General features: G+C 40.2%; 1 pseudogene; it reads right to left on the bottom strand.

Annotated features, from left to right (window-relative positions):
* Positions 1-14,698: 14,698 nt before the first annotated feature.
* Positions 14,699-15,439, bottom strand: LOC148742842 (uncharacterized; annotated as a pseudogene).
* Positions 15,440-20,555: the final 5,116 nt, after the last annotated feature.

Below are 20,555 nucleotides of genomic sequence, written 5' to 3'. Positions count from 1 at the left end.
GTCAGTTTTTAAATTATCGGGTTAGTGCAAACTGTTTTGGGCTCAGCAAGACCAGTGCCATCATTTACTTGTCCCAGGGTGCCGAAGGGCAATGAAAATGCTGGTCACTTGACTTGTGCTAACCCTAACCCTAACCCTAACCCTAACTGTAACCCTCACCCAACTGTAAACCTAACCCAACTGTAAACCTAACGTCAAAATACTGGAAAAAGAACATGGAACTGAAGCGATTTCTGCAACCCCAACCCTAACCATAGGTTTGAGTCGAGACTCGCCATAAAAAAAAAAGTTAAAATCACCTTAGTCAGGTGATTTTAACTTTTTTCTTAAAGTAACTTATGAAATCTATACGGTCGTCTATTTGAAAAGCAATTATTTGGGTCTCGTTCCAGTCTAAATATTGTCAATAAAACCAAGAAAGCCGTCGAAGCTCCGTGTAGCGGTGCAAGTGTTTCCAACAAGTTCTTTATCGAGTTCAAGTGATGCTTCGCCATATATAAATCGCCGTAACCTGCTGTGCGCTCTCTTTCGCACATTGTCTGAGATCCCCAACTCGCGGCCGACATATACCGAACAGAAGGTCTGGTTATCACTTCTAGTGATAGTCATATCCAGCGTATTGTTACAAGCAGGGATCGCTTCTGGCAGGTCTACGTTCAATAAGGCACGGCTTTAGAAACTACAAAACTCGGTCAAAATCATCTTTTTGATATACTTTATACAAATCAAACGAGAAATACAATACTTTTTATCGATTTCTCTCGTCTGGATGAATTCTGAAATAAGTGCCAGCTTTCTTGACTTAAAGTGGATTGTTTTCAGCTAAATTTAATTACTGGGATTCAATAATCCAGAAAAAAACACGCTCTAGCCTGTTGCATACAATTCATATTGGGAACATTTATGGTGCAGCTAGACTTTTTCTGCAGAGTTCAGCTTCTCGTCCACGTTTGGTGGGGAGATGGAGTTTGTGAAAAGGGACGGGGGGTGCATGGGGGCGGGGATGTAGAATTAGACCGGCGGTGTTTTTTTGCTCGCCAGGCGTTGACTTTTTTGCTCCAACGACTTTATATTTTTCATTTGCAAGTAGTGGAATTCTGCCCGAAACTGCCTCAGTCCGTCCCATTACTCGCATGGATATTACAACAGTATATAAAGATTTATGTTGGTTGCGGGTACTTACAGTTCCCTGAGCCATGTAGTTCTTTTCAAGACTCCCACGGGTAAGTTCTTAAACTGATTATTGGACAATTCCCTTTCAACAAGAAATCATTGCATCAGGTGGTGAGATTTGCACTTTTAGATAATGCCTAGAACTTTACACGACTCTCCCCGGGTGGAGAGGGCTCAAAAAGTTGCTGATTTCATTTTCACCTTGAAATACATAAGTAAGGATGGGCCTTAACGTCACTAAATATCAGTTAACTATGATTTCCTATCTCATCTGAGACAAATAACATCGGTCGACGAGATCTGAGAGAAGGCTTCTTTGATAAATAAGAAGTGAAACTCTCCATACAAGTAGCTAAGATAAAACTCTTTGGTAGAAGTATTATATAGACAGATAATTCAAGATTTTTCTGGATTGAAACAACAAAAGGTAATAGTTTAACCGGCTCTCGATTGCCCTCTTCCCCTTCCCCCTCACTCATACGACTCATACATCGACGACTGTTTTAAATAGCTACATAAATGATTAAGTCGACATTGTATTAGAAATCATACTTCACTTCAATAGCCACTCCCCCTAAGCCTCCGTGAAATATTTTATTGCCGCTACTTTCGCTAGAATGGTTACAATCCCATCGATTAAATTTACGTCCCTGACAATGAAAATAAAGCAACGGTATCTAAGGCTTACCAAAGACTTAATAACGAATCTTTCGGTAAACTGAAGCTTTTCACACATTGTTCACGCCGGGTCAGCTGTCGGCAATTTTTGGTCACGCTTTGTCGCCAAAGATGGCGATATGGCCGTTGTCATAAGTTATGGCCCTGGAAACTAGTTTGGAATGGTATATATAATGTTCGCGTTGCTGTTTGGGAAAGCGCGGGATGAATTGAAAGCATTATCCTGCAAAAATACGAAGAGCAAGCTTTATTTTGATACCAAATTCAACGGCAAAAGTTAAATATGTGAATTTTCCTTCGTCTTCGCTTTTGCCTTATCATGGAGCCGTGAGGAACTGCTCTAAAAATGGCTAAGTTCAGCTTCAAAAGGCTTATTCGTTCTTCTGAACATAACATCAAGTGTTGCAAAAATGGAAACTACAAACCTTCGGTTAGAAACGTATGTTTTTCGTTTTGGGGATTTCGTTTTACTTTTTCAGAAATATTGCTTTTTTATGAGTGGTTTGTGTCAGACTTGAGCACGAACAGACCGGTACTGAAATGATCAAGACTTACTTTTCGAACCTTCAACACCAGTGATATGCCTCTCAGGCGAAAGCAATATAACCGCTTTGCTGTTGGGCAATACAACAAGGCAAGGAAAAGCTTGCAGGAGGAGTTCGTCAGAGAGAAAGCCAGCCTTTCTCAGCTTTCGAAAGAGGTGAAAACACTCCAGCGAAAAGCTCAGAGACTGGATGATAAGGTAAACACGGGGCCGAAATTAAGGATGACGGCCTTCTGTTGAAATGAAATTAATACCACTAGAATGCGTTCTCGCTACTGTATGATTTCCCTAACTTATTATAAAGGTAGTCTTTGAAATCCATCGTTGATTATTTAGTCTATATGTTTCACTGTTTAGTCACGTATCAGCTCTTTATTAAAACACACTGGCCTCACTTTGTAACACAAACCAATAAGAAATTCTTCCAAGACAATCATAATACGAATAGTCGTGCAGGTGAGGAGAAATCAGGTTTTGATCTGGTAAACACTCTTTCGTGCTTATTTTTGTTGTTGAAGCCCAAGCAAACCAAAATTACCAAATTTAAAAGGAAAATGCACAGTACTGCATGCAATTTAAGATTTGTAAAATAATTAGCATATATCTACATGCATAAACACAGAATCTTTTAGCTCTGCACGTTTTGACAGTAATGTTTTTGAGACATTTTATTAACAGATTAAAGTTGTAAAATGTGGAGACTTTTAAGCTTAGGGAATATTTTCAGAAAAAAGGACTGACTGAGAGTCAACAAAAAGAAGTTCACACCCCAGAAGGTGAAATAAAGATATGTTATGTTATGTTATAATTAAGATATGTTATGTCATGTGTGTTTGAAAATAATAATTATAGACGGGTAACAAGAGAAGTCAGGGTATTCTTTATGATACTGGATAATTCTCTTATTTTTATGCTGAGATGATAACTGAAGCATAATATGCAATCTTGAATATGTGTATTGCAAGGATACTTTCTGGATTACAGTATTAGATGTGGCTATTGTCTTAAGTGTACAACACCATTCTATCTGAGAATTCAGAATTAGAAGCTATGAAAAAATAACAAGGCATATTCAGTAGTCTCATTTTTTAAACAGTGACTCATGTGTGTCCACCAACTGACACTGTCTCACCTAAGACACTACAGCATAGAATTGTAAAGAAACATTTAAAGCTGCCATGAAGATTCATGGAGAAACAATTTCCAATAAAAGACCTGCACTTGATGGTCTCTTCCATATCATATCTAAAAAGTGCAAAACCAGTGTTCTAGGTGATTATATATTATCTGACAGTAAGGTTACAAATCATCAAGCAATGTAAAAAAGAATAGTTGGCAGAATTTGAATGTTCAAAAGATAATGTATTGCATAGCATAGCTACTTACTATACATCTGGGGTAATGGGGTAAAGGAAATACCAAGCTGTGAGGCTAGCATCATCAATGACATCTAGTGATGCTAAGAGGGGGGGGGGTAAGACAGTTATCAAGTTTATTGTCAAACTGCCCTATACCAAAACTTCTTACTTACAATTCTCTTGTAAATGAAATTAAGAGGATTGATGTGGGAAAGGTCTATTCCATTGAAGAAGAATTCTCTACAGACATTGATCATGAGAATATTAATGGGTGCTTTAGAGACTTAAGAGAGTATTTGCCCCAACTAGCAAAATTTTATTTGAACATTCAGGGGAAACGCAAAGGTACATTAAAATGGTTTGGAGAAACAGAGGGTAGGTTTCTCGTTGCATATGGGAGGGATGGATGCCCTTTTGATAAAAATGAATCTGCTCGTTCATTCCTTATCAGCTTTCTTAATGTTGGAAAGAGAGTGGCATCCAGCAGTGACAATTTTTTAGTCTTTGGGGATAATGTAGAGGAGACCTCCCTTGTTGTGAAAAAGTACATAAACTTTGTATGTAAACAAATTAGGGATCTAGAGGGATGTGTATTTGAAAATAATGGTTTACATGTGTCATTTCATTTTGAAGAGCTTCCTAATGACATGAAAATGTTTGCAATGCTTGGTGGAGAGCTTAGTAATTGTGCTACATTCTTTTCAACTTTTGCAAATGTAAGTACAAAAGACTATACTGATTTAGGGGGGACATTTGGCTCCAGTCCTTCATGTAAATGGAAGCCCTGGCAGTATGCCAATAGACTTAAAGATGCTAAGGCTGTAAGGCCTCACTGGAAGGAAAACCTTTGTTGAAAAACAAGAGGTCCAAGGTTACTGATTTTAGAGCTCATCAAAAGAGCCATCAAGAATATATTCCTTTGGTGGGTAAATTAATTGATAAAGCTCATGTAGAGCCACTTCACCTCAAAAATAATGCTTAGGGATATTTTTTCAAAGTGCTGTTGAAGGAGGCAGTGGGTAAGTCCTACATACCATCAACATGCAAAACATTTGCAGAGGTTCCAAAGGATACCTCTTTGGGGAGACTGGTCACTGCACTTAAATGTGAAGTGAAGGCTGGTCACCTAGCCAAAAAGTCCTGTAAATGGTTTGATGAAACACAGGGTAAGCAAGGCAATTTGCAGTATCGCTTTACAGGAAAAGAGTCACGGTTGTTTTGTCACAACTCTGCAAGGTTGCTGACATTTTTGAGGCAGGACAATGACAGTCCAAAACAAAGACAGAATTTGCTTTCCCTAGCTTATATTGGTGTAAGACTGAGGGATTTGTGCTCAATCGTCAATCGATTTGAAGTGGAAGATACTCATCTTGACCAACTTCAGCAATTAGCAAAAGAGCACTATCTTGCCAATGCACTACTGTTACCCACCTCAGTAAATCCCACTATCTGGACCATTGGCCATGTTGTGCCTGCTCATGCCAGGCAGGTCCATGATAAATATGGTCAAGTAAGGTTTTTTAACCGTAACAATGGAGGGCAGAGAAGCCAAGCATATAGCTTTACAGAAGTTAAGTGCAAACACTACATACCAACATCAATGAGCTGAAATTTTCAGGCATAAATTTATTATGTTGGTTTGGTTACCTGAATAGCATCATGAACCTAGTTCTTACACTCCTAGTAAAAATGTTTACTTTCCTCAAAGAGCTTTTAATGACAGTAACAACTGCTACTGTGGACTACATAAAGCTGATCCCACTGATAAGAGCTGCTATTTATGTAGTGATCACCTCATGACACTGTTTAACAAAAGTGTGAAAGAAGGAAAAATTGCTGCAGGACTATCCTAGTTTCAGAGACTGTTAATACAATCAAACAAAGGTGAAGTTAGGTACATGAATTGATAAATGAAGTCACCAAAAGAGTGCTTTTAGAGCATGCAGTTATTGTAATTAACTGTTGTTTCCTTTTTTAATTCACTGAAAACTCAGCATTTTAATCAGTAAATCAGTTGTATAACAAATGAAGGGAAATAAATTAATTTGATATTTTGCCATGATTTAATGCAAGACTCAAAATTAATGACCTTTATAAAGCACTGATCATATCTTACAAAAGGGGTAAATCTCTAAAAGACATGCCTGTAAGAGAAAAACTATAATTTGGAGGCTTAGATATCGTGACACAATCATAAAAACCACACTGGAAGTCTGTGCAGGCCCGTTTTTGACTTCCTTTTAACTTTACGGTAAGACACTTGTGATTGCTTAAAGGAAAATGATAAATATAACAGTGCTGTTGCTATGAAAACAGTGAACACATACATGTAATTATAAAAGACTGAAAAGTTTTGTGTGCAGTGATCAATTCAACCCCTAGTTGAAAGGCTGCACAAAACTAATTTTGTTAAGGTTTACAGTCTCTATCTTCTATGTAAAATTAATGGTATTCTATCAGAAAAATAGCCATTAAAATTTTATAGTTTCACTGTCAATGATAGCATAACAATACAGTAACATAGCCATTGCCCTATAAAGTGGATGTCTCAGAAATAACAGATTCCTAATGCCTTCAGTTAGTGTGTTATTAGAATATTAAAATATGACTGATATTAGAAAGCAGTGGTGAATTTGTGTCCCTACATTCTATCACAAAATGTTAACAGTAGTATGACTCCTTCAGCCAAGTTGCAAGTTCCCAGTTTATTTTGCACTATATTCAAATTAATACAGTATAAGATGACATATACAACTAGGTGAAGAAAATAATGACAAGTAGGTAACATGCAGGTTTGTATATGTGTGCAGAGTGACCAGAGTAGCCGCAGCTGTCGTGTTAGTCACTGTCTCTAAAGTAAAGTAATAGACTTAAAACTTCTCGAAGAAGAAGAAGAAAATAAACTTGTATCAGCTTGCTCCAAGTGCTCTATAACATATTTAGTTTTTAACTAGGGAAACAGGGATTGCATACGTGCTATAACAGGTCCAATTGACTGAACACCAATTACATCAGCTTTTAGTTAACTGTATCAAAACACTTACAGTGAAACGAACTCAACCGGGGCCACTCAACGTTTTCCAGCCAATTACAAGACAAGTACGAAACAAAAGAATGGGAGTTTTTTCAGCAGCGGTCAAATTAAACTGCTCCAGTCAAAGACATGCGAAAACTTCTAGTTTTTTTTTTTTACGGTGAAATAAATATGTTGTTCATTTCGTTTACGGTAAAAGCGAATAAATATTTACCGAATGGCGGCCGATAATTTTGAAGACTGAACAGCCTTAACGTATGTAAATTTAACGACTATGCTGTGTAAACTAATAATGAAATATATTTTTCGAAACACGGTCTGGAATGGCGGGGACAAGAACTTGTATAATTTACCGAGTATTGCTGCCGGGAATTTTGAAGACTGAACGGACTCAACGTAAATGAAATTTATCAAATTACGGCCGTTTAACATAAAACAAATAGTTTTCGAAATACGGTATGGAGTTTTGAGGATGAAAGCTTACATAACTTACCGGATTTTGTGGCCGGGAAGTTTGAAGACTGAACGGACTCAGACGTAAAGAAATTTTCTAAATCACGAACGGGTAAACTTATAAAATATATTTTTCGAAACACGGTCTGAAATGTCGAGGATGAAAGCTTCTATAATTAATTTACCGAATAATAACTAATGGAAAATAATTTTGAAGACTAAACCGACTCGATACAAATATATTTACCGAATTGACACGGCCTGAAATTTTGAAGACGAAACGGTTTTACCTCGAATCAGTATATGTACCGAGTTTTTAAAATAAAAATAAATACAACAAAAACCTCAAAACAGAGATTTTTCCAACTGAAATTTTCAAGGGAGATACGTTTTCAAACAATAAACTGAATCAACAAAGAGATATTACATCAAGAAAATGAAAGAAAGAAAGATGTATTTTATAAACAAATTCCAAAGGCGAACGCTTGAAACCATACTTATTTATCGCCAGAAAAAAACTCAACCAACAGTGAAAATATGATAGGTTCATGCATACTAGTTACCGGGAGGTCACAAAACACAACACACTAACACGTCTACGAACGGTTAATGTTGATCTAATACAGCTAAGGAAATCAGTGTTGACCTTAAAGTTCGAAGTGGCATGAACAGACTGACAAATAAAGTTCAGTGTTGATCCTGTAATGAAAGAATGTCCACATTTGATCTTTTGTACCGTTCAATGATGTACGGTAGTTCCCAATCATTCCTTTCATCAAGAGGAACTTTGTTGGCCATTGCCCTTTTTAGGATCATAAGATCCTTATCCAAAGTGCTCCTGTCGACATATTTAATGTGGTTTTGCTTCCTTAATCTTGGCCTCATCACTGCAAAGAAACTACTTGCTGCCCTTTCTCTTGCAGCCTTGAATGTGTCAGACTCATTCTTTGACTTGTCTTGCCTTTTCTCCAGGTCTTTCAAAACTTTCTTTAGATCCTGTATCTCTGCTCTAACTTCTGGATGTTTATCTCGATTGTTGCAGAAGGCAATCCCTTTACATGGAGCTGTCGTGATATTGCGTTACACGGTCACGCCACTGGGCCGATGAACATTTTTTATATTTAGAACACTTAGGAGACAACGACAACACACGTGGCGGCAGTCGAGTTCGCACAATAAACAACCCTTTTGAGTTCACAGAATCGTGACATGGTGTCAGGAGTGGGATCTGTTCACCCCTAAAGAAGACAGAAGTCCAGTTTCAAATAGATACTGGGTCGCAGTGCGACATTCTCCCGGCCCAATTATACAAGCAAATCACTGGGGACACCCTCCTTCATCGCCTCAAACCATGCCAAAAGGAAATAGTCTCGTACACAGGGGATCGCCGCAAAATTGCTGGTAAAGCTACCCTGCCTGTGTGGTCCCGTGGACAGCGGAGGTCAATGGAGTTTAACATCTTAGACGGAGACTATCAACCGATTTTATCATTGAACACCAGCCTCAATCTTGGCTTTGTGAGTTTGCATAATTGTGACGTCCTAGCATTACACGTCAAGTGCCCCAAAGCCTCCTTGCTCGAAGAGTATGAGGACGTATTCGACGGATTAGGGGCCCTACCAGGAGCATACAAAATAGCCATAGACGAACAGGCGCAACCAGCTGTCCACGCACCGAGGCGAGTGCCAGTAGCCTTGCGTCCACGCATCAAAAACAAGCTGGACGAACTTGTTGATCGTAAAGTTATTATTCCAATAACAGAACCGACGCAGTGGGTATCCAGCATGTTGGCTATAGTGAAGCCAAACAAAGTACGCATCTGTATTGACCCGAGAGATTTAAATCGTGCCATTCGGCAAGAGCATTACCAGTTGCCGACTATCGATGAAGTGGCCTCCCGCTTAACAGGTGCCAAGGAATTTACTCTTTGTGACGCCAAGGATGGCTTCCACCAAATCCTCTTAGACGATGCTTCTAGTTTCCTGACAACGTTCAATACGCCTTTTGGGCGTTATAGATGGGCCCGCATGCCTTTTGGTATCTCAAGTGCGCCTGAAGTTTGGCAGCGACGCATGCATGAATTCGTAGAAAATTTAGAAGGAGTTGAAGTTATCGCTGACGACTTCCTCATCGCTGGATTTGGCGAAACTGACGCAGAGGTAAACTCGAGCCTTGAAAAGAACGAACGTGCGTTCTTCAAGAAATGCCGGGAGTGGAACCTCAAGCTCAACAAACTCAAGTTGAAAAGAGCTCAAACCGAAGTGCGTTTCATGGGCCACCTCTTGACTCCTGATGGTCTAAAGGCAGACCCAGCCAAAGTTGAAGCTATTTTGGATATGCCACCGCCGACTGATGTGAAAGGCCTGAAGAGGTTTTTGGGGATGGTCAATTATCTGGCCAAATTCTTGCCACTCCTGTCCGACATGACAGAACCTTTGCGAAGGCTTGAGGACAAGGACGTCGAGTGGTGTTGGCTTGCACAGCACGAGAAAGCATTTACCACAGTCAAAGAATACCTGGCCAAGGCCCCGGTACTGAAATACTATGATGTTACTGAAGAAGTGACAATCCAATGCGATGCCAGCATAACGGGTCTAGGTGCAGTACTGATGCAAAAGGGTCAGCCCGTTGCCTTTGCCTCGCGAGCTCTGACCGACACCGAAACGCGTTACGCTCAAATCGAGAAAGAGCTCCTCGCCATAGTGTGGTCAACCGACAAGTTCAATCAATACATACTGGGACGCGAAGTTGTACACATCGAGTCTGACCACGAACCACTAAGGGCAGTTTTTACCAAGCCAATACACAACTCACCAAAGAGACTCCAGAGAATGCTGATGGCCCTTCAGAATTACTCCCTGGATGTGCAGTATAAAAAAGGGGAACTTATGTGGGTATCAGATGCACTGAGTCGAGCATACCGCAACACCACCGAAGCCTCCAAGCACGATACAAGTCTGATCTGTACACTTGCCGAGATAGATCATTCAGAAAACCTCTCGATTGCACCATACAGGCTCGCTGAATTCAGAAACGAGATTGCCAGGGACCCAGTGATGCAAAAGCTAATCGGAGCAATCAAGGGTGAATGGCCAGTGTCAAGGAAGTTCTGTACCCCTGAGCTGACGCCTTACTATGACAAACGAAGTGAGCTTATAGAAGACAAGGGACTAGTATTCCTGGGGGAGCGATTGCTGGTACTCCCTTCCCTGAGAAAAGAAATGTTAAAGCAAATTCATCGATCACATATTGGAATCGAAGGGTGTTTACGTCGCGCTAGGGAAGTCCTCTATTGGCCCCTCATGAATTCGGAAGTAAAGGACTTTGTTTCCAAATGCTCAATCTGCCAGTCGTACCAGCCAGATCAGTGCCGCGAGGAATTGCAACCGTATCCGATCCCGTCGCGTCCCTGGTCGATGCTAGGTGCCGATTTTTTTGACCTTGGGCAACAACATTTCTTTGTCCCAGTCGACTACTGGAGTGGGTTCTTTGAAGTCCAGTAGGTTAAGGTGGCCACATCTGCTAGCGTGATAGCTGCGTGTAAAGTACAATTCGCCCGCCATGGGATACCAGACGTGCTTATTACCGACAACGGACCTCAGTTTACGTCATCGGTGTTCAGTGCATTCGTGAGAGAATGGCAGTTTGAACATAGAACTTCGAGCCCCCGTTACCCCCAGTCAAATGGCCGCGCCGAGAATGCCGTGAAGACCTGCAAGAACTTGATGACGAAAGCGAAAGCGGATGGGCAAGACCCGCTGTTAGCCCTTCTTGATTGGCGCAACACCCCAACAGAGGGTCTAGGAACATCACCCGTACAGAGACTGATGGGACGCCGCACACGCACTTTCTTACCAACCCATGAAACGCTCCTGCGGCAGCCATCACACCAGGAAACAGCCACCAAATTAGCTGAGCGCAAGAAAAGACAAGCTCAACAATACAACAAAAAGTTTCGCCCTTTAGAGGCACTAAAGTGTGGACAGGCCATCAGGATGCGGCTTCCCGGAAGGGAGGAGTGGAGTCTGGGGACCTGCATGAAAGCCTTGGGGAACAGGTCTTATGAAGTTGAAGTTTGCGGCAGGCGATACCGACGCAACCGTCGGCAACTGCGCCTGACCCCGGAAACAGCACCACCTATGAGTCTGGTAGAACTAACTCCGCCCGAGTCTACCCTCAAACCGGCGCCAAATCTGACAGAGCCAGGACCTGCTCCACCGGAGTTCCATGGCGAGACCAAAACAGAGAGAATGCCACCTGAAAATGAAATGGGAACTGAGCTTGAGCCACAAAGGATTGAAACTTGTCGATCAGAACGCAGACGTCGACCACCTTTGTGGCATCAGGATTACCATATGAACTGAACATTGAATGATTGAGCCGCTAAATAGTTGTTGGGTTCTGTTTCTATCTTTCTATGATTTCAATGAAGAACAATGTTTTATCGATTTTATGTGATTTGAACAGCGATCGAAACCGAACATTAAGTATTAATTAACTTTTGAAGGTAAACTTTGTAAAAAGGGGAAGATGTCGTGATATTGCGTTACACGGTCACGCCACTGGGCCGATGAACATTTTTTATATTTAGAACACTTAGGAGACAACGACAACACACGTGGCGGCAGTCGAGTTCGCACAATAAACAACCCTTTTGAGTTCACAGAATCGTGACAGGAGCATTGCGGCATTTGGTCTTGTTATGCCCTGCAGCGTGACAAAGAGTACACAGCTTTTGCGCCCGGTGCCGCTATTGTCGTAATTTTCGAACATTCGCGATTTCTCCGTTAGCATTTCTCGCGCGCTTTCTATCTGTGCCGCTAAAAGCACGTTATCTTCCTTAAGTTGGGCTTCTCGCCTTTGAAGATAAGAATTTGCTTGACTACCGACTTGTGGGGCTTTATTCTCCTCAGCAGTTTCGCTCTCAATATTTGCGCTAACAGTGCCGTTGTTGTTCAGTTGCATGACATTGAACACCAAATTAGATGGAGATAACACTGAACTTACACCGAAACCTTTTTCTGTAGACGACGGCGGAAAGAGCTCTCGGGGTGGCAAGCTCAGGTTTTTTCCAGGATTTCCTTACTTTAGCCGTTCAAGTTCAGACTCTATTATTCTCTTCTCAGCCATCAGAAGTTTGTGAGGTGAGGGGAACAGGACATCAAGATCTGATAATTTGATATATTTTAGCGAACTTGTCTTTCGAAAACCTCGGCTTTCGAACTCTACTGCTAACCTTTCCAGTCCAAGTCCATTAGAAATAGAATGTAACCAGAGATAAACCTCAGACTTCGGTTCAGACATTTTCCTTCAAAACGACGGCGAACTGCCAAATACTGAGAAGCGCGGGAATTTGCCTCGAAATACCTTTTCCTTAACCGACCAATCAAATTTAGCCTTTATATTCCACCGTGAGTAAATTTCAGAATATGCAAATTTTCTTTTCCTTTATGTCGACCTTTGACATGCACACAGTCATTTGTTTGTCACGCAATACTTTTTTCCGTCCTTTCAAGGCTCTGTATGAAACATACAACAGCTTGAAATTAATGTCACTTTATTTTATATATTTGGTAAATGTGATATTTGATGAGGATTCTTTATGTTATCACATCCTTTTTTTTCAACAATACTTCCCAGGGCTTTCGAAAACAAACTTATATCACATATCCACAATGTCTGAAATAAGAAACCGAATTTTGCGGTGAGATTCTGCTGCAGGCCTCATAGATGGCAATTTCTGTTTCATTTTCCGCTAACATCTGATAGTGATTGAGAAAAGCTTTGACTTGGTGGAAACAAAGCTCGCAAGTGTTGAAGTGCGGGGAGTACGCAGGCTGAAACAACAGGTTAACTCCATATTCGGCGAGCATATTTCTCAAATTCATCTCTGCAAATCTGGCGTGATGAAAAGGACAGTTATCCATGATGACTGTGTCACCCCTCTCGAGTACAACAGATCCATCCCGCTTTGTGATGTGAACAGCTTCCTCGAAGAAAAGTAAAAGTTCATTGCCGTTTGACGCACCTTCAATGACACTAACGTGATCTACTCCTAGACAAGAATGCATGAGGTTTATGGTATAGTTAGTATTAGACCCCGATCATTGAACCTCAAATGCTGGAACTCCTATGGGTGCATGTCCGTAACACCTGTTCATGGTTGTTTTTGATACACCAGCCTCGTCAAAAAAGTGCACGGAACTGACGTTTAAATCACTGACTTGATCAAGATAGAAATTGGTGTCATCCTCTATTTTCTGAGTTTTAGATTCGGAAGGTACGGCATGAATTCTCTTTTTAGTCATCAAGAGTTCTTTTCTCAAAAGGTAACTGATGGTACTCGGGTGAGGTAGATCGGCGGGGTGGACAACACCATCCAATACTAGCCTGTTCTGTAACTCACTATAATAAATACTTGGTTTGCACAGTTTTTCGTTCTCTATACACTGAATGGCATCTGGCGTTAGAACAGAGCGCCCTTTATGACCTTTAACCGGCTGACAAGAGGAGTTCGTAGTCACGAATAACGTTTTGGACAAAGTGGCGACTTGTACAAAGCTCTTGTGCTATTCCTCTTTGCGAAAGACCTGCATGGTGGAGATCTAAGACTCTCTCACGAATAAAATGGGGTAAATTACGGCCATTGTCATATAGTCCCCCGCTTTGGTTAATCCGTACCGACATGTTTGAACATTGAACATTGTACCGACATGTTTGAAACACTTCCCGACTTTCAAACTACAACGCAAACGGAATCAACCGCCAGTAATAATGCAAAAACTAAATTTGAAATTTTCTTTGTCCTTGTGATTGGCTACTAAAATTCCCGGTAAAACTGTAAAAGGGCCGTTTTTCAGTAACATTTTGAAAATATACTTATGTTGAGCCGGTTTCGTCTTGAAAATTCTCGGCCATAATTGGGTAAACATACTTACATTGAGTCCGTTTCGCCTTCGTCATCCCATTCCAGGCAGTCATTATAGGAAAATATATTTTAAAAGGTTTAGCCGGCCGTAATTTGATAAATTTATTTACGTCGAGCCCGTTTCGTGTTCAAAATTCGCGGCCGCAACATTCAGTAAATTACATACGCTCTCGTCTTAAGCATTCCAGGCTGTGTTTTGGCAAATATATTATATGAAGTGAGTCGGCCGCAATTTGGTAAATTTACCTAAGTCAGTTTAGTCTTCAAAATTACCGGCCGCCATTCGGTAAATATTTATTCGCCTTTACCGTAATAGAAATGAAAAATATTATACTTTTTTGCTTTCGCATATCTTCACATCTGATCCAGTCAAACGAACAGTTAAATTTGACCCTTATTGTGATTGGTCCACTGATGAACGAACTCCAATTCTTTTGTTCTGAACTTGTCTTGTGATTGGCTAAAAATCGTTGGGTGGCCCCGGTTGAGTTCGTTTCACTGTAAAAATAATTTGTATATTTCACAATAAAATCAAAAAGAGAAGGTAATTTGATGCCTTATGTTTGTTATTACCCATGAAAACTGTATCCAAACTCATTCCAACAGCCACAATTGCAAGGGAGAGTTACCTGCTTTCGCTTGCGATTATAGGCTAGTTCAAAAGGCCTCTCCCTGCTCACAAGCACCTCTGCCTTAAAGCCTTTACGTTTCCCCAAATGTTTTTTTTTTTAAGCTTTCTGACAACTTCACTTCTAGGGAGGCCAGAGAACTTCGAAAAATCACGGAGGAGACGATTTATTTGGCAGTATTTTATTGTACTTTCCTCCACTGAAACTCTAAATGTTGAAGGTGCCCCTTGCACAGACTTCATCATTATATCAAATACCTCTTGAGGGAGGTCACGCTTTACCTCTATGGTCCAGGGATTTGAAGCCTTTGGGTTTGCGGACATTCGCATCCCTATCCTATTTAGCCACATCAGAACTTCTGATGAGATCATGGGCCAGGCTGGGATGGAAGACATTAGAGCCCTATCCATACCATGGACTTCATCTTCGTGTAGACATTCGTTAATGACTGACAAACTGCCTCCTTAAAATCCGAAAAATACGGAATGGAAGGCCGTAGAACATTAAATTCAGTTATCGAACTCTCCAAAACATCCGCGAAACTAACTTCCAAGCCTTCACCTTCCACGATTTCCACACTTTCCACAGAAACTTGTTCAATAATATTTGCTCACGGGAAAAGCATTCTCTCCTGGCCGCCATTTTGTTTTGGGAATGTCCGCTGATTTGACCGCGGTAGCCAAATGGGGACTTTTTCGAGACAACTGACCCGGCGTGGTTCTATCGATTTGTGTCCATTTTCTCTTGAGAAGGTCAGTTTATTTATTCATATAACATGAATATACCCAACGAGAACAACCGATTCTGAATGGTCCAAACGAGTTAATTGTTAAACCAAAATGACCACATTTTCTATCAGTTTACTGGCGCAATAACCTACGAGGTGCGTAAGAAGTCGCAATGGGGTTTACGTCAGCGGTCAAAATTAAAGAAACCCAACGCTCTCTGACCTTTTAGATTTTCCCGGCCTTTGCCAGTCTTCAAAAGTGAAGCAGTCAAGACGGACAGAGTCCTAGAATCAACGAGTCTTTTTTTCATGGGATTGCTGGTTTGAGCAATAAGAGACTCCAACTGATGCTTCGGTAAGGACGGCTGTTAATTAGGCCTTTATAGATTATAGTAGTAAAACTAGCATATTATGCTAGTAGCGCTGCTTTTTTTTGGCTAGATTATGTTAAAAGTATGCTCTCTTTTTTTCCAAATTATGCCCCTTTTTTTGAAATTATGCTCTCTGCAAAAAAATGCAAATAAGTATAAAAAATACATTTTTAATGAGAAACCATTGATATACGAGAAAGAAACGCAACAATTCCACAATGAAACTCAAATAAACATGTGATTCATGTTAACATGCAGACTAGTACTGAACTATACTCTCATGTAGCTCATCTGCGAGTTGCCTGATGAGAGGTACTGGGACCAACATGTCGTACAATGTAACTTCCGGTTCCGGTCCACCCTAGACCCGGGCTCAGACCGTTTCAGACGCCGCTCAGTGATTCACTGTGAACTACAAATGCTACTGCAAACAATGATATCGATATCGTTTCCATGAATGAAACGAAACTGAACGAGAGTATTCGAGATCAAGAAGTTCATATTCCGAGATACGAAATAGTTCGCCGCGATAGACTAACAAAATGCGGCGGAGGGGTATGCTTCTGTGTAAAAACTTCAATCAACTTTACAGTACGAAATGACCTACACATGGATACACTAGAAAATCTTTGCTTGGAAATCCATAAGCCAAATTCAAAATCTTTTGTGATTGCTACTTGGTACAGACCACCTGACTCTCCTATTGGCATTTTTTCACCTTTTGAATCCCTAATTGGGAAATTGGATAGTGAAAATGTAGAATTTTTTGTACTGGGAGACATGAACTGTGACATGATCACTACTCGATATGACAATAACACATCCAAATTAAGGAGTATTGCTGATGTCTACGGACTCGAGCAGCTTATCTCTGAGCCGACGAGGATAACACCCACCTCATCAACTCTAATTGATTTAATCTATACCAACTGCTCGGATAAGATTGCATGTTCGGGAGTTTGTCATATCGGAATAAGTGATCATAGCATGGTGTATGTATATAGAAAACTTACCCTGAATGGGATGTCTAACGGACATAATTCTATTACATACAGAAATTTCCGAAATTTCGATCGCCAAAAGTTTCGTTATGATATTCTTTCTCAATGTTGGGATAAGGTATACGAGTCTTCCAACCCAAACGTGATGTGGCAGCAATGGACATGTACATTTCTGGCTATCGCTGACAAACATGCCCCACTGAAAACAATGCGCGTTCGTTCACCGAGTTCTCCGTGGATTACCTCTGAATTGAAAGACCTTATGCATAATAGAGACATTAAAAATCAAAGCTAGCAAGACAAATGATCCTAACGATTGGACATTATTTAAGAAACAAAGAAATATAGTCAATAAGCATATGCGCTCAGCTAAGCAAGTTTATTACCAAAATAGTTTTAATAAGCAAACCAGCGACTCCCGAAAGACCTGGCAGACTATAAACGAGCTAACTTCTCGAAAATCTGGGAAAACGCCAGTGGCGTCACTAAAAGTGAACGGATTAACGATAACTAATCCGTTGGAGCTATCAAACGAATTCAATAACCACTTTGCTAATATTGGTCCAAAACTTGCCAGTAAGATAAATTGTGATAGTGGTAGCTATCAAAGATATCTTACCGCAACAGATAAACGGTTTAAGCTCCAACCCACCAATCCAACTAAAGTATTTTCATTTTTAAATAAACTAGACTAGTCAAAGGCAACAGGCCTTGACAAAATATCTGCTAGGTTTATCAGGGAATGTGCTGATCTTATTTGTGTGCCGATATGTGATATTTTCAATCAATCTATTAGCCAAGGGACGTTCCCAGACCACTGGAAATATGCAAGGATTACCCCTCTTTATAAACAGGGTGACCGCGGTGATGCTAACAATTACCGCCCAATATCGGTGATTCCAATAATGGCGAAGGTGTTTGAAAGGATAGTTTATGAACAGTTATATGTCTATTTGGAAGAGCATGATATTTTATGTCAAAGCCAATCAGGGTTTCGTGCTAATCATTCAACTGTAACAGCTTTGTTGGAAACGACAGATTCTTGGGCATATAATGTTGATAACGAGAAAATCAATGGAGTCATATTTCTAGATTTGAAAAAAGCTTTTGACACTGTTGATCATCAGATCCTTCTATCGAAACTAAACTATTATGGTATACATGGAAAATCTTTCAGATGGTTTCAGTCATATTTGGAAAACCGAGCACAAAAATGCTCTGTTAACGGGTCGCTATCCAGTAGCTACTCGTTGACTTGCGGCGTCCCTCAAGGGACCATCCTCGGTCCATTATTGTTCTTCTTATATATCAACGATTTTTCCAAATTGCTCATCAAATTGTAAACCGAGAATGTATGCTGATGACAAGCACCTCACATATACGGGAAGCAATCTTGAGAACGTTCAGTTTTGTCTAAATGAAGACCTAGAAAACGTCTTCAACTGGCTACAAGCGAACAAACTCACGTTGAACATGACTAAAACCGAATTCATGCTAATAGGGTCGAGGCAGAGACTGAATACTCTCACAGCTTCACCAACAATTAGAATGAACAATACTCAATTGAGCCAGGTTACAGCTACAAAATCGCTTGGTGTAATAATAGACGATAAACTCGATTGGCATAGTCACATCGAAAAACTAACGAAAAAGATCGCCTCCGGTATCGGGGCCCTAAAGCGAATTAGGCACCTGATCCCAGCATCAACCTTACATCTCATCTACCAAGCTTTAGTAAAACCTCACTTTGATTACTGTGACATTGTTTGGGGTAGCTGTGGGAAAACGCTACGAGACAAACTGCAGAAATTGCAGAATAGAGCAGCCCGTGTGTTGACATTCTCTAACTATGATGCTGATGCAACTGAGCTACTCGAGTTTTTAGGGTGGAAAAATCTTGCACGCCAGCAGGAAATCCATAAAGCCACCATGATGTTTAGATGTCTGCACGGGCTAGCTCCAAGGTATCTATATTCAAAGTTTACGTGGCGTGACTCTGCTTATGACCTCAGGGACTCTGAAAATAAGCTTAATGTTCCACTACCGCGCACTAATTATTACCGAAAAAGCTTTAGCTGCAATGGCGCCACATTATGGAACAGTTTACCACACGATATAAGGAACACAGAGTCTCTGGGGTTATTTAAACGTAAGATCAAAGACATTCTTTAAGTCTAACGCTCGGCATTCACGGAATACAGCTTTAGTGTTATAGTATGTAGTTTTAATTTTAAATATCTTAGCGTATGTGATATGTATTTTTATAGGCTGATGAATTGATCGTGTCTAAATAAAGATTACAATACAATACAATACAACATCGAATAACGTCACCAAGTGCTTGGGAGAAAAGATGAACAATGATCAAATTGTAACATCAAAAATGATCCGATAATTATCAAAATATGTGAACTATGCTAGTATTGCTACTTGGCAAAAATCATGCCAGTTTGCTCAAATTATGCCAAAAATTATGCTAGCGTAATCTATAAAGGCCTAGTGTCAATCAGCCACAATTAAAAAAAAAATACCGACAATGAAGTTGCGGCGGTTTGTTCGATTTTTTTTTAACCGATTTCTCTTGCCTTGAAGTACATAGTTAACTATTATTTCATCTGTTATCTGAGAAAAATGACATTGGTCGATTAGCCTTGAAGGAAGGTTCTTCGATGAATATGAAGGACTCTCCATACAACTAGCCAAGATAAAACTCTCTGATAAGAGTATTATACAGACAGTTTTATACCTTTTGAGATTTATTAAAAACAAACAAACAAACAAACAAAATCAAAAACTTTATGTCAGCGTAAAGAGTGGTACGTCACTCGCACCAATCAGATTGCCGCATTTTGGTACGTCACAAACCAATCAGATTGCCTCATTAGGGTATATATCACTTGCTAATCAGATTGCCGCATTTTGGGTTTATTACAAACCAGTTAGATTGCTGCATTAGAGTACGAATCACGTACCAACCAGATCAGAACATTGGGATATGCTTGCGCAAATCAGAATGCCGTACCTCATGCCAATCATGTCAGGAAATTAGGGTACCACAATACGTTGCGAAGGAATCAACCCAACTTTAACACACATCAAGAATGACATTAACAAGACTTGTGAGCTCATCTACTCATGTCCTTCGTGAGGACTCTTTCGCTATGATCGGTTGGGATTAGAAAGGTCGTCAGGCCGAAATGTTTCTACCATTTTCAAGTTAAAAGGTGTTTTGTGAACCGGCCCGTCAATTACAACGCACGCAACGTTTTGGAAGGCTATTTTTGCTGACCCAGATAAAAGCCTGCGAAAATTATTTGCATATATCATATTTGATTGTTAATCTTGTTTTTGCCTCGTGGCTACTCTTTTTGCAAAGGTTGAAAAGACCAACAAGGTTATATTAAATTTCTTCGTCGACTGCCTTAGTAAATATCGGTTTCTTTGCTTCTAAAAACTCCCCATGAATTAAATATTGTACTATCCAGTTACAATTACGTGTTTCCTTTTTACTCGCCACTATGGACTAGACTTTTTGGGATAAAATGCCATATTGTAGTAAACATCGTAAGTTTTATGACACATTGTTCTTTTGATTTGTGTTCATTTTCCTCTAGATCTAATGAAGGTCACTTTATTTGTAATATGAATATAACAAACGT

This window comes from Stylophora pistillata, chromosome 1 (genome assembly GCF_964205215.1).
Source record: "Stylophora pistillata chromosome 1, jaStyPist1.2, whole genome shotgun sequence".
Taxonomy (NCBI): domain Eukaryota; kingdom Metazoa; phylum Cnidaria; class Anthozoa; order Scleractinia; family Pocilloporidae; genus Stylophora; species Stylophora pistillata.
The sequence above is the reverse complement of the archived record's forward strand: the minus strand, read 5'-3'. Positions and strand labels throughout refer to the sequence as shown.